The sequence below is a fragment of the Echinops telfairi genome, unplaced genomic scaffold, assembly GCF_000313985.2.
Source record: "Echinops telfairi isolate 266 unplaced genomic scaffold, ASM31398v2 ScPeMD7_443;HRSCAF=831, whole genome shotgun sequence".
Taxonomy (NCBI): Eukaryota; Metazoa; Chordata; class Mammalia; order Afrosoricida; family Tenrecidae; genus Echinops; species Echinops telfairi.
This window is the reverse complement of record NW_022104341.1, coordinates 34,980,060-34,993,055: the sequence shown is the minus strand read 5'-3', so window position 1 is coordinate 34,993,055 and position 12,996 is coordinate 34,980,060.

Here is a 12,996-nt window from a genome sequence, read left to right as displayed (position 1 = left end):
CCATTTTTTCTTTTTTACACCACGCAATTCTGTTCACTGCTTTCTGTTTATTCTGTCCTGGAAGGGCTGCCTGGGGGAGTACAAGGGAGACGATGTGAAGAGTCCAGGAAGGAAAAGAATGTGTGGAAACTGATTGTGGTAGCAATTGTACAGTACTGCTTGATGCGACTGAACCATGGAAAGATGTGACATCTGCATTAACTCCCAATTCAAAAGGGTAAATCAACAAATACCTAGGGGCATGGCCGGGGCGAGTGATGACAAGGAGGATGAGGACGGAGGAAGTGATCTGAAACTGATTGTGATGATGATTGCATAACTCTTCTTACTATGATTGAACCATTGAATTGCATGATATGTGGATTATATGCCAATAAAACTACTAAAAAACTCAAAAAAAATTATTATTTCAGATCCCAAAGGACATTCTGTTGTATTGGTTAAGAATATCGATGGTTCAAATAGCCTAAGTTTGAATCTTACTTGATGAGATAGTTCAATGCCTGGAAGTCTTTATTTTCTAACAGTGGGATGACGATAACAATAGTACCTATTCACAGAATTGCCTGAGGACTCAAATAAGTTAATATAATTTTTTTAACTTGGTAAGTGTGCAGTCATCAGGAGGGACATGGTAAGTGTGCAATCATCAGGAGGGATTAGAGCCTGAGCTCGAAGCCCTGGTGGGGCAGTGGTGTAAACCGTCAAGGATCCTCCATTCTGCTTTGGCTCCATAGAGAGTTATGCACAGATGGCAGCAGCCCAATGGCACCTGCTTTGAGATGATATACTTCCGAAACTTCATGGAAAAATTCCATGATCTTTTATTTCACTTCCCACGAACTTTTGGAAGTCCCTTCAGATACCTTGGAGTTTATTAGAATTCAAAATCCCCATTATTTTTTCCATGGTAAAAGTGAAGCAAGAATAAATAAATGAATGAATGCCACTCATTAGATAGCTTTTATTTTACAGCTAAGAGAACATTTATTGCAAGGTCTCAGCCTCAATTAAAAAAAACCAAGCTGAACAATTGAGTCACAACTCTAATTAAAAGTCATAGCCTAGGGAGAAAATTAATTGGAATCCCTGAGGCAGCAAAATGAGGGAAATTAAGTTATGAAACAAAAGAGAGAGCCAGGAGTAATGAAAAATGCTCTCAGATTCACAAACTCATGAGAACACTGGGTCATATCATGGTTAAAAGACACCGAAGAGTTCACCAAATAACAGGAAGGAGGTGGCCCAAAGCTATTCCCAGCAAGAAAGTCACCTTGTCTTTTAGAATCTGGGGTTCTTTATTGCGTAGAGGTTTGTTCTGAGGTAGAGCCATGTGAGGAACTGGCCATTGGTTTAAGGTGAGACCCTAAGAGGAGCCCTCGGTTTCAGGGCGTCCTATTAAATAAATGCCAGCTAGTCCCAAGACCATAACATTTAAGCTGCTTGTAATGTTAATTTTCTTTAATTAGATTTCTTCCAAAAGTTGAGTTCCTGGGTCCTGCTGGGATGCCCATCACTCAAAATTAGTAACAGGGTGATAATATTTGTAAGTATCTAATTGTGCACATGGGAAATGATGACCTCAATTGAAGTCATGTAACAGTTTGGGATGGATGTGTGGCACCAGGGATACTTACTGGAAAAGGCTATGTATTTTTATCAGTTTATTGCTTCAGGGGCCAAACATCAAGACCCAGAATTAAAAGTTCAAAGGGATGAATTTATCTCTGAAGCACATAGAGAAGATAGAGCCAGAAGGACTCTTCTGGCTGAGCCCTCCACTGCCTATAGTTAGAGTGAGAGACCAGGGCATTTTCAGGCATGTGGTCACTTCAGTCCTTTGACTTGCAAAACTAGTTACCAATGAGCCAGACTCATCCATAACTCTGGTTCATGTTTTGCTTATTGATTTCAGTTCCTGTTTAAGAATTGCATTTGGAGCATCATCACCAAACACTCAGAATTAGTTCTATGCCATTGTAAGACGGAAGTTTCTGTGTCCTTGCTGCTTTGTCCATTGAGGCCTTTCCTTAGCTCATGGAGGCTTCTCTCTGGTTCTTGCAACTCAGAACCACCAACAGGGCATCAAATTCTTCTTCCTCTCTGACCTTGCTTTTGCTGTCACATTTCTTTCTAGCCCAACCTGAAAAGATTCTACTCTGAAAGATTTATATGATTAGGCTGCACCCACCCCAGTAGTCCAGGATAATCTTCTTACCTCAAGGTTCTGAACATTAGTCACTTCTAAAACGAGATCCCTTCCACATGTCATGGTGGTGACTTCTAGAGGACAGAAGAGCTCCTGGCCCACAGTCATCACTCTGTCAATACTGGCTGTCACGATCATTGCTACATTAACCAGAAACAAACTCTGTGTTCGAGTCCATTCTGAAGGGCCAGGGGGAAAAGCCTCTGTGGGTTTCTAAGGCTGTAACTCGTTATGGGAGCAGAAAACCTCCTCATTGTCCCACCGAGCAGCTGGTGGGCAAACTGTGGACCGCGAGGATAGTATACAACACATAATCTCTGTACCCCCTGGACTCCCATTGCCAAAAAAGAGAGAGACAGACCATTCAAAAGATGTAACTGAAGAAAGTAAGTGACTGATGTGTATAGAGTATAACCACTTTCACGAGAAAGAAGGAAAAGATATTTGTATTTACAAGGGAAAAAAATTATCGGAAAGATTATTGAGATTGAGATTGAGGTGAGAATGGATTTAGGATTTTTAAGATAATGTGTACTGTTTTAAAAATTAAAGTGGCAGCCACTTTATATATATTATATATATATACATTATATATAATGTATGTAAATGGAAAGTGTATCTTCCGAACCAGTGGTGGAAATAAAGAAAAGCTCATTTACAGAATGATAAGAATGAAGAAAAAATATATCACTGAATAATTTTGGTGAAGAGAAAATTTCAAGTAAGATGGTAGAAATAAGCTCAAAGAAATCAAAGCCACAATAATAATGGATTAGATGTACCTATAAAAAACACAGACACTCATATTAGAGAAAATAACAAAATGGATATATATGTGTGAAGATATCATTTATATAAATTTTAAATCACGGTAAATATTGATGATGGCTAGATACAGATTTAGTTAGTGTACAGGACACAGATGGGAAAGGAAATTACCGGTTTAGGCATATGGTCACCTATGGGAAGAGTGAAAGGAAATGGTATGACAGAGCATTCCACGGGGACTACCAATAGTTTTTAGCAACAACAACAACATAACAATCTGAAACACGCATGACAAAATATTTGTCTTTACAATTCTGGCTTGCATGGTCTGTACTTTTCTGAACATACAGAATCTTAATTAAAATATATTTAAAGAGCTATATTGAGAAGTTAGAAACAGGGATACTTCCTGAGCATACAAAACTTGGAGAAGATTCTAAGATTATAAACCAAAAGAAAATTTAAAAAACATCTTTCTCCAACACAGCAGCTGCTGGATTTGAACTATCGATTTGCTGGTTAGCAACCCAACCCTTAAGCCATTACACAATCGGGCTCCTTAAAACTGTAAAGGTAGGTAAGCCTGAAATTAAAGTAGCTAGGTGAAAATCTATTTCCCTTCACTGTCCACCAGTCATCATCTATTGATCACTGACTACAGAATAAGGACGATATTGATGGGCGATAATGGAGTAAACACGCATACACACACCACCATCTAGTTCAAAAACCCTGGCCTTCAGAAGTTTATAATCTGTTTGGCAATGCCAAAAATGAGTACAAGAACATGTTTATGAAGTCTAAAACTGAAAGATGTATGCGATTTTAATGCATTTCACAAGTGTCAACAAAACACAAGAAGGATTTTGAATAGTGAAATGTACTTTCAGCCAGCATCTGAAGGAAAAGCGGTTTGTGGATTTCTAAGAGGGAGCTATTCAGACAGGACACGGGAACCTGCAGAGACACAAAGACAAAGAGTAGCAAGAAGAACGCAGACCGGAGTACTGTAATAGATTGATCAAAGTGGATGAAGCATAGTTTCCTTTCTGAAATTCGAAAGAGCTGCGAAAACAGATATAGCGACTTACATGGATGTCAAACTTCACAGCTCACTGTCATCAAGCCGAGGCTGACTCCTGGTGACCCTCCAGGGCAAGGCGGAACTGCCCCTGTGAGTTTCTGAGACGGTACCTACCCCGCCCCCCCAATGGCCTGGTGGTTCCACTCTGCTGACCTTGTGGATCGAGCCCGATGGGTAACCTTTATGCCACCAGGTGCATGGCTGTAGACAGAAAATATCAATAGAAACTTAAATAGAAACGTTAGGCTGTGGGGAAATAGCTCGGACACCACAGCTTCACACTGACTAGAGTACTCAGCTTCCTTCCTATGCATTTGCTGGGTCTAGTGGAGCGACCGTGAGCTGTGAGACTTAAAGAAGGAATTACTGAACGGCTCAGACTGAAGGAAAACAGCAACTAGGAAAGCTAGGGGAGTAGTGAGTGAATCCCAGTGAATTCCCTGCTGACTGTGTGAAGTTCTCTTTCTAGGGTTAGATATAAGAGAGGTTTAGACTATATTATTTAGATATAATATAGGGTTAGACTAATATAGACAAGTATCCACCACTGAAAAGTATAGCTTACTTTGAAAATATTCCATTTAACATCATAAAAGTATTTGAAGGTTGGCCTAAATTCGCCTTTCAGCCTTCAAGTCAACTGGCATGAAAGCCTCCACCTATGTTTTCTGTAGTGTGGTAGAGGTGACCTGGGAGGACAGTGGCTGTCCACGGATACAATTCTCATTTCCCTTCCCCAGGCTCCATTCCCAGCCAATGCCCTTCAACTGCACACACCACCCACTGGGTAATGGAGGTTTTCGTGTCGCGATGAGGTTAAGAGGTTTCCACGGAGCTTCCAGACTAAGATTAGCCAGAGTGGCCCGGCAACCTACTTCCCCTCAAAATCAGTCTGTAGTCTGATCCCCTTCTGTATGGAGTCACCACATATCTGGGGGACCCAAAAGCAGATAAAGAAACATGTGGCCATGGCCACGAACTGGAAAACATGTCTTTCCAGATAATCTTGTGGCTTACACCCAAGAGTCCCCTAAGACTTATCCAGTCACCCATCAGGTTCTGCTACCTCTGCCTCTTCATCACTGCGTATCGCTTTAGCCACAAAGCTAGTTGAGATCTGGTCTTATATCCCTGCGCCTGAACACCGAGTCAGATTTCCCATCATACAACTGTCAGAGTGAATGCTGCAAAATGCCATCTGACCATATCCTGCCATTCTTAAGGCCTTCCCCAGTGTCAGTTGTCTCATACTGTCAATTGTTCATGCGTTGTGAGATGGGTCCTTGCTATTTGTTGGTGAGCATAGAGCTACAAAGACTTCAACGACCAGCTTTCCACAGTCCTGTGTTTATGATGGGCATCCCTGGGCATCACAAATGGTTTCATACTCAACTATTAACTGCAAGATTGGTGGTTCAAAACCCCTCAGGAGAAAGACCTTTCTGCAAGTCACAGCCCGAAAGCACTGTGGAGCGGTTCTGTCTGCGTACATGGGGCTGCTCTGGTTGGAAGTAAGGATTTTGGGGCTGGTGTCTGGAAATCCTCTTCCCACGGTCATTCATCATTCTTCTGCTCGGTAAGCTCCTGCGCCTCCTGCACACGCCCCTCGATGCTCTCTCCCCTGTGAATCCACATCCTCAACCCCCCAGCAGGCTCCCATTTGTCGAGTGCTGAGATGCACTCTGCACGGAATTCCATGTCAAAGTAGTTTTGAGTTGTTGCATGTGTTTAGACAACTGTATAATCTCCCACAGTGCTGCAAACTCATTGAGGATGGAGACCGTGTCTTCGTTTTACATCTCCAGTAAAAAGTTTCTGGGGTCCATTTTTGGCAGACAGTTAAAATGAATAAAGGAAGGAAGGAACAAGTGAATGGACTAGAACCACCACTCAAGTTGAGTAAAAGGATGCCTCAGTTAATCAGAGCAACGACATTTTCCCTGTCCCAGCTATGCGGGGCAGCAGAGAAAACTCTTTGTCCCTTGGTAAATCACAGAGCACCCTCCCACGCAGTTCCTGCATTTGGAGAGAGAGCAGAAGCTGCAGCCAGTTCTCTCTGGCCCCTCACGAAAGCACAGAACTTGATTACTGGCAAGGAGAAGATACTAGAATCATTAGAAGAGAGTGCGCTCCAGCAATTCTTTCTGTTTCTGTAACTAATTAGAGATGAGTGATTTAAAAAAATTAGTATCCATAAAAATCGACCACAAACCAGTAAGAATGATGAGTTGAATCATAAAAATTCCATGCTATTTATATTTCCCTAAACACTCAGTGCCCTTATTCTAAATGGAAAAGTACAAATATTGGGATAAAAACATTTAAACTACAGAAATAAAAAACCCCAAATGCTAATCCTGCCTAAAAGGCAGAATTTATTCAGAACTAAGCTACTGTATGTGGGATTAAGAGGCATGGTTAACCAAACAGTTGAAAACAAGTAATTACCACCACATAGCTCTATCACATATTTGTCTTAAACATAATTTACACAACAAGCCCACAGAAGGGAAACATAAAACATTGTTTGAAACATTTTTTTTCCAGCCACAAAATTCTCAGTCTTACTTTTTTCTTCTTCTTCATTAAATACAATGTACTCATTTGGTCTTGGACTGCAGAGAAGGGGGGGAATCTTTTCTGCTATGTTATAGCAAAAAATAATATCACCAACCTGTTATTTCTGGCTATGTCTTCCCAACCAATATTGAGCATTTAATACAAATTTTAAACTGGAAAGGTCATAGCACGTGTAGTTGGTTTATGTAACATTTACAGACAGGAATGAATGTGCAGGAGAGAACTTTCATTTATTCATTCAATAAATATTTATGAGGCACCTTCTATGAGTCCGACACTGTGCTAAGCTCTAAGGATGCCAGTGAACAAGCTGGGGTCCTTGCTCTTGATGGGCTTACAGATTGGTAGCAGAGAAAATTAGAACACAGGATGTTGAGAATTGTGATGGGGGAGGCACGGGGAGTTATAGGAGCAGCAACAACTGTCTGGAATGGTCAGGGTCAACTTCCAGAAAGAAGAGTCTCTAATGAAGTGCCATAATAATAATCATCATCGTTTTAGTAATCTGTGGGGTGCAGGCGATCTAAAGGAGGGCTTTTATTGTTAGGTGTCCTTGAGTCAATTCTGACTCATAGTAACCCTACACACAAAAGAATGAAACACTGCCCTATTCCTGCTCCATCCTCACAATTGTCCTCATGTTTGAGGTCATTGTTCCAACCACCATGTCAATCCATTTTGCCCAGGGCCTTCCTCTTTTTCATGCCCCTCCACTTGACCATGCATGATGCCCTTCTTCAGGGACTACTTTCTCCTGGTAACATATCCTAGGTTCTTAGATGAAGTCTCATCAACCTTGCCTCTAGGAGCGCTCGCTGTACTTCTTCCAAGACAGATTTGTTGGTTCTTTTGGCAGTACTTGGCATTTTCAATATTTTTCTCCAGTACCACAATTCAAATGTATTAACTCTTCTTCCATCCTCCTTATTTCGTGTCCAGCTTTCACATGCATATGAGGCATTTGAAAATACCAGGACTTGGTTTAGGCATACGTTAGTCCTCAAAGTAACAGGTCTGGTGCAGCAGATTTACCCATGCCATGGGTCATTTGATCTCTTGACTGCTGCTTCCATGAGAATTGATTATGGACCCAAGCAAGATTAAACCCTTGACAACTTCAATCTTTCCTCCATTTTATCATGATATTACCTATTGGTTCTGTTGTGAGGATTTTGGACTTCTTTAGATTGAGTTGTAATCCAGCCTGAAGCCTGCAATCCTTGATCTTCATCAGCAAGTGTTTCAAAGTCCCCTCACTTTCAGCAGGCAAGGTTGGGTCATCTGCACATAGCAGGTTGTTAATAAGCCTTCCTCTAATCCTGGCACCACATTCTTCTTTATATGATCTTCATATTATTCTTCATGTTCAAGAGGTAGCATATAATCAATGGTACTGAAGGGAAAAAAATTAAAGCTACACTGAAAGTATTAGCCAAAAATAAGACTCCAGGTATTGATGGAATACCAATTGAAATGTTTCGGCAAGCTGATGTAATACTGGAAACACTCACTTATCTATGCCAAGAAATTTGTAAGATAGCTACTTGGCCAAATGACTTGAAGAGATACAGATTTGTATCCATTCCAAAGAAAGGTGACCCAACAGAATGCTCAAACTATAGAACAATATCACATGCCATAAAATTTTGCTGAATGTCATCCAACAACTGTTGCAGCAGTACATTGACAAGGAATTGACAGAGATTCAGCTCCGATCCAGAAGAGAATGTGGAACAAGAGATAGCATTGCTGATGTCAGCTGTATCTTGGCTGGAAGCAGAGACTACCAGAAATATATTAACTTATGTATAAGAGCTTAAATTCTGAGAACCCCAGTTTTCAGAAGGCTGTGGGTGACCGTGATAGTCCGAAATCCACTTGAAAAGTCCCCACATAGATGAGGTCTCCATTAAATACGTTCTGATTATTAACCAAGGATGTAAATCGTCTATGTTCACCAACCAAACAGAAATTTGTATCTTTGGGTGATGAATGGTTAAGTACTCAGTTACAAACTGCATGCCATGATTTAAATAAACCTGAAGGCACCTCAGACGAAAGATCTGGCTATCTGCCTTCAAAAGACCAGCCATTGAAAACCCCATGGAACACAATTTTGCTCAGACACACCTGGGGTTACTATGAATCAGAATAAACTCTACAGCAACTCTTTTCTGGTAAGACAAACCAGACGTGTTGCAACACTAATTCCCTTTCTACCTGAGGAACCTAGAATAAAGAGGGACATGTAAGGCCAGCACTTCAAAAGGACTTTTCTGGCATCTCACCTCCTTTTAATATTTTGCACCAAGAAGGAACAAATGTGTTGTCAAGACATAACACATTCCTAACTGTGGCACAGCTCCAGCTAAAATGTGGCATTTGGCAAGGAACCCACCTGGGGCAAGATGCCTAACCCCATGGTACCCCAGCCCCTTGTCTTTAGAACAGATTGTTGTGTCAGATGGAAAAGTGAGTGCGAAGTGCTCAGAAAAGAATCTGACACCAGGCAAATGCCTACTAAGTACTCAAGTATCCGAGTCAGTTCTGACTCATGGCCACTCCATGCGTGTCAGGGTTTTCAACGGCTGAGTTTTCAGAAGCAGATTACTAGGCCTCTGGGTAGACTCAAATCTCCAGACTTTCAGCTAGCATTTGGGCATGTGAATCATTTCCTCAACCCCCATTGCCGAAGAGTTGATTCTGAAGCATAGCGACCATTAAGGACAGAGTAGATCTGCTCCGTAGGGTTTCCAGGGCCGTCAGTCTTTACAGACGCGGACTGCCTCAGCTCTCACCCACTGAGTGACTGATGGGCTCAAACAATCCACCTCTGGGTTAGCAGCCAAACACTGCAACCACTACTGCGCCACCAGGGCTCCTTGTACACCATCCAGAGATTCCATTTTTGTTTTGAGAAGTGTCGATGAAGCTAGTTGACCCGGTCCTCAAATAACATGCATATCAGTCACCTGCCTGGCCTCATGGGTGAAGTGGTTCAATGTCTTTGGCATTGACATGGCTAATGCTATAAAGACCAAAGTGACCTGTGCAGGTTTTCCCAAGGGTGACAGTGGAACTCTTCTGCTTGTATTCATGTACTGAGCTTTTCTTATGCTCACCTTTACTGTCTCCTCAAAGAGGAAAAGAAGGTGCCTGAGTGGAGTCAACAACTCATTGTTCATTAACACACTCTTCACCAAGTATTTAGAAAGTGCAAGTCACTGCTCAGGGCAATAAGATGCATCAGACCCTCCAGTAAAAGTAAAGACAAGACAAGGGAGGGGGCTTACAGGCTAGCCAGAGGCAGGGACAATAATAATGAATACTTCCTTCAAACCAGCCTCCGTGTTCAGCCCCTTATATGGCTTCTTTCCAGAGGCGGTGGGGGTTGAGAGGATTAGGAGATGGTTCTCAGCTGGGATGACCAAGGAAAACTTTGCGGGAGTGGAGACATTTTAATAGGAACTCGAAAAATACTTTACTTCTGAAGCATTTTGCTAACCCCTGGTTTTATGACTTTCTCTAAAGATGCTTGATACAAAAGCTATTGGAAAAGACATACCCATAGCCCCATAAAATGGGGTTCTTTCTACTGAACTCTGTCACTTGACTTCGGAACAGAACTCTGACCAACCCAAGTAGGAGTCCAGCTGCCAAGTAAAACGTAATAGCTGCCCCTTGCCTCATAAGCCTCACAGTCATCTTGCAATTCCAATTCCCTTTCCTTCTCACGGTTCATTGGGAATTATGTCTCGGGTACACTCTGGAATTCTGTTCCCAATTATTGATAAAGAAAAGCCAAAATTGAGTAAGAAGGAGAGGCTAATTATAAATGAAGCACATGGTGTCCCAACAAGTAAAATTCCAAGGGATTTTCATGTGGTCTTCAGAAACAGAAAATCAGCAACATGTAGTTTGAGGGCTCTGCCAGCAGAGAAATCATCCCAGTGCTCAAGAAGCCAGAAAACGAATTACACAGATGGGGAATGTTATCAGTGGCCAAGAACGGGCACCTATATAGACATAGGATCATTCTGGGCCAAAATGACTCTGGTACAGGCTAAAGAATATGTCTCTGTGTCCTGAAATGCATGTCAAGAAAAATCTATAGTAAATATGGAAAGGAATATCAAATCATCCAATATGAAATCAGGTTATAGCTTAGCATAGAAATGTTGGAGCCATTTCCAAATACCTAGTAAAATGAATAGTCATTTAGTTAGTTTGTTTGAATGATGTTTTCCTTCCTTTTGCTAATTTGATTGGATCAATCAACACAATAACATTAATTGGTGTGGTCAAAGCTCAATTCTGATCACTATATTCTTAAATATAAAGAAAACACAAAGAGAAACCATCCCAACTCTTTGCAGGCCTTCTTTGCCTATTAGAGCATGCTTCTAGTATGTCAACTGTCTACATTTAGTCCGCTGAGAAGCTATGTGCTTTGTCTTACAAGAGAAACACCCATAGCTCAATGCATTTTAAAAAGCCTTTGAAGATAATGAGAATGTAGGCACAAATTTATCAGTGAGTTGCTGGATGATCCTAACCAGCCCATGTCAACATTTTCTAACTACTGCATAGCCTTAAAAGAATGGTCATAATGTGTATACATGTACCCACCATACTCTCAAGTACTGAGAGTCAGTAGAGTGATTGTAGGCTCTTACCTCTAGCTGCAAGAAATAGGGAACTAACGACAAATGGACACGTGGCTTCTAAGTGATGGTGTAACAAGTTGCTATTTATATCACGTCGTCCATCCTCTGACAAGAACTATGGGTTATTCCCTGCCAGAGAATAATTTTAGGGAATGAGTTTCCTGGTGAGCTCACAGCTTAACACTGCTTGTGTCACCATCTTGAGTCAGCTGTGGATAATGCTGTGCAGAATAAACTAATTTTAGTCATCTGCGGGATCCTTGTAAGCACTGCATAGTGACTAAAAGGCAGTGTGAGAACCTGCCATCTCTGCTTCATTTCCTGCTCCAAATAATCAAGTAGCGCTATTTTTTAGGTGATGATGTCTTAGAAGACTTGTTCTAAGTAAGCTTGTGAGTTCCAGAACTGGCATTTGAAAATTCTGCCAAAAGTTCCAAAGCGTATCTATTTATATACACACACACACATATGTATGTGTTATATATGTATACACACACAGAGACACACATCCTCACCATTGTCCCCATGCTTGCGCCCATTGGTGCAGCCACTGCGTCGATCCATCTCATTGAGGGTCTTCCTCTTTTTCACCGCCCCGGCTTGATGTTCTTCTCCAGGGACCGATCTTTCCTGACAATATGTTCAAGTTACGTAAGACGAAGTCTCACCATCTTTGCCTTTAAGGAACACTTTGGCCTTACTTCTTCCAAGCCAGATTTGCTTGACCTTGGTGCTTTGAGTATTCTTTTTGAAAACTACAATTGCAATGCATCAATTCTTCTTCAGTCTGTTTTATTCAATGTCCAACTCTCACATGTATATGAGACATTTGAAAATAGCTCACCTTAGTCCTCAAAGTATCATCCTTGCTTTTCAGTACCTCAAAGAAGTCTTTTGCGGCAAATTTTATCTAATGAAACTCATCTTTTGATCTCTTGCCTGTTGCTTCTGTGAACATTGATTGTGGATTCAACCAAGACAAAATCCTTGACAACTTCAACCTTTCTCCATTGATCATGATGTTACCTATTGGTCCAGTTGTGAGGATTTGAGTCTTCCATACATTGAGTTTAATCCATACTGAAGGCTGCAATCCTTGATCATCATCAGCAAGTGCGTCAAGTGCTCCCCACTTGAAGCAAGAAAGCTTGTGTCATCTGCACATCACAGGTTGTTGATAAGCCTTCCTTCCATCCTGATGCCACGTTCTTCTTCGTGTCACCCACCATATGGATTGAGTGAGTATGGGGACTGGATACAACCATGTCACGCTAGTCCCTTGTTCTGTTACACACACACACGTAAATAAACAAATGAAATTTAAACAAAAGAATTAATTGTGCTACAATTAAGTGCAAGTCCAAAGTCTATTTACATATTTGTGATTTATATGGTTCACCTTAGAGACATCTTTGCCTTTATATGTCAGAGAAAATTATCAATGATCTCTCTGGAGCATAAGGTCATTCTATTGATAGTTCCATTAGTTTAGCCAATGGTAAAGGATTGTTTGAGAAATTGAGATTATATAGGTGTACGCTGGAAACAAATAAAAATAATTGAATTATTGGCTTATGCAGATTAAATTCTTAATTTACACAGACAAAGGAGGCTGGGGGTAAGGCAAAACTTTCAGTAGAACCAGGTCTAACAGATTAACACATCTTAAAATAGCAAGAAAGGCATTG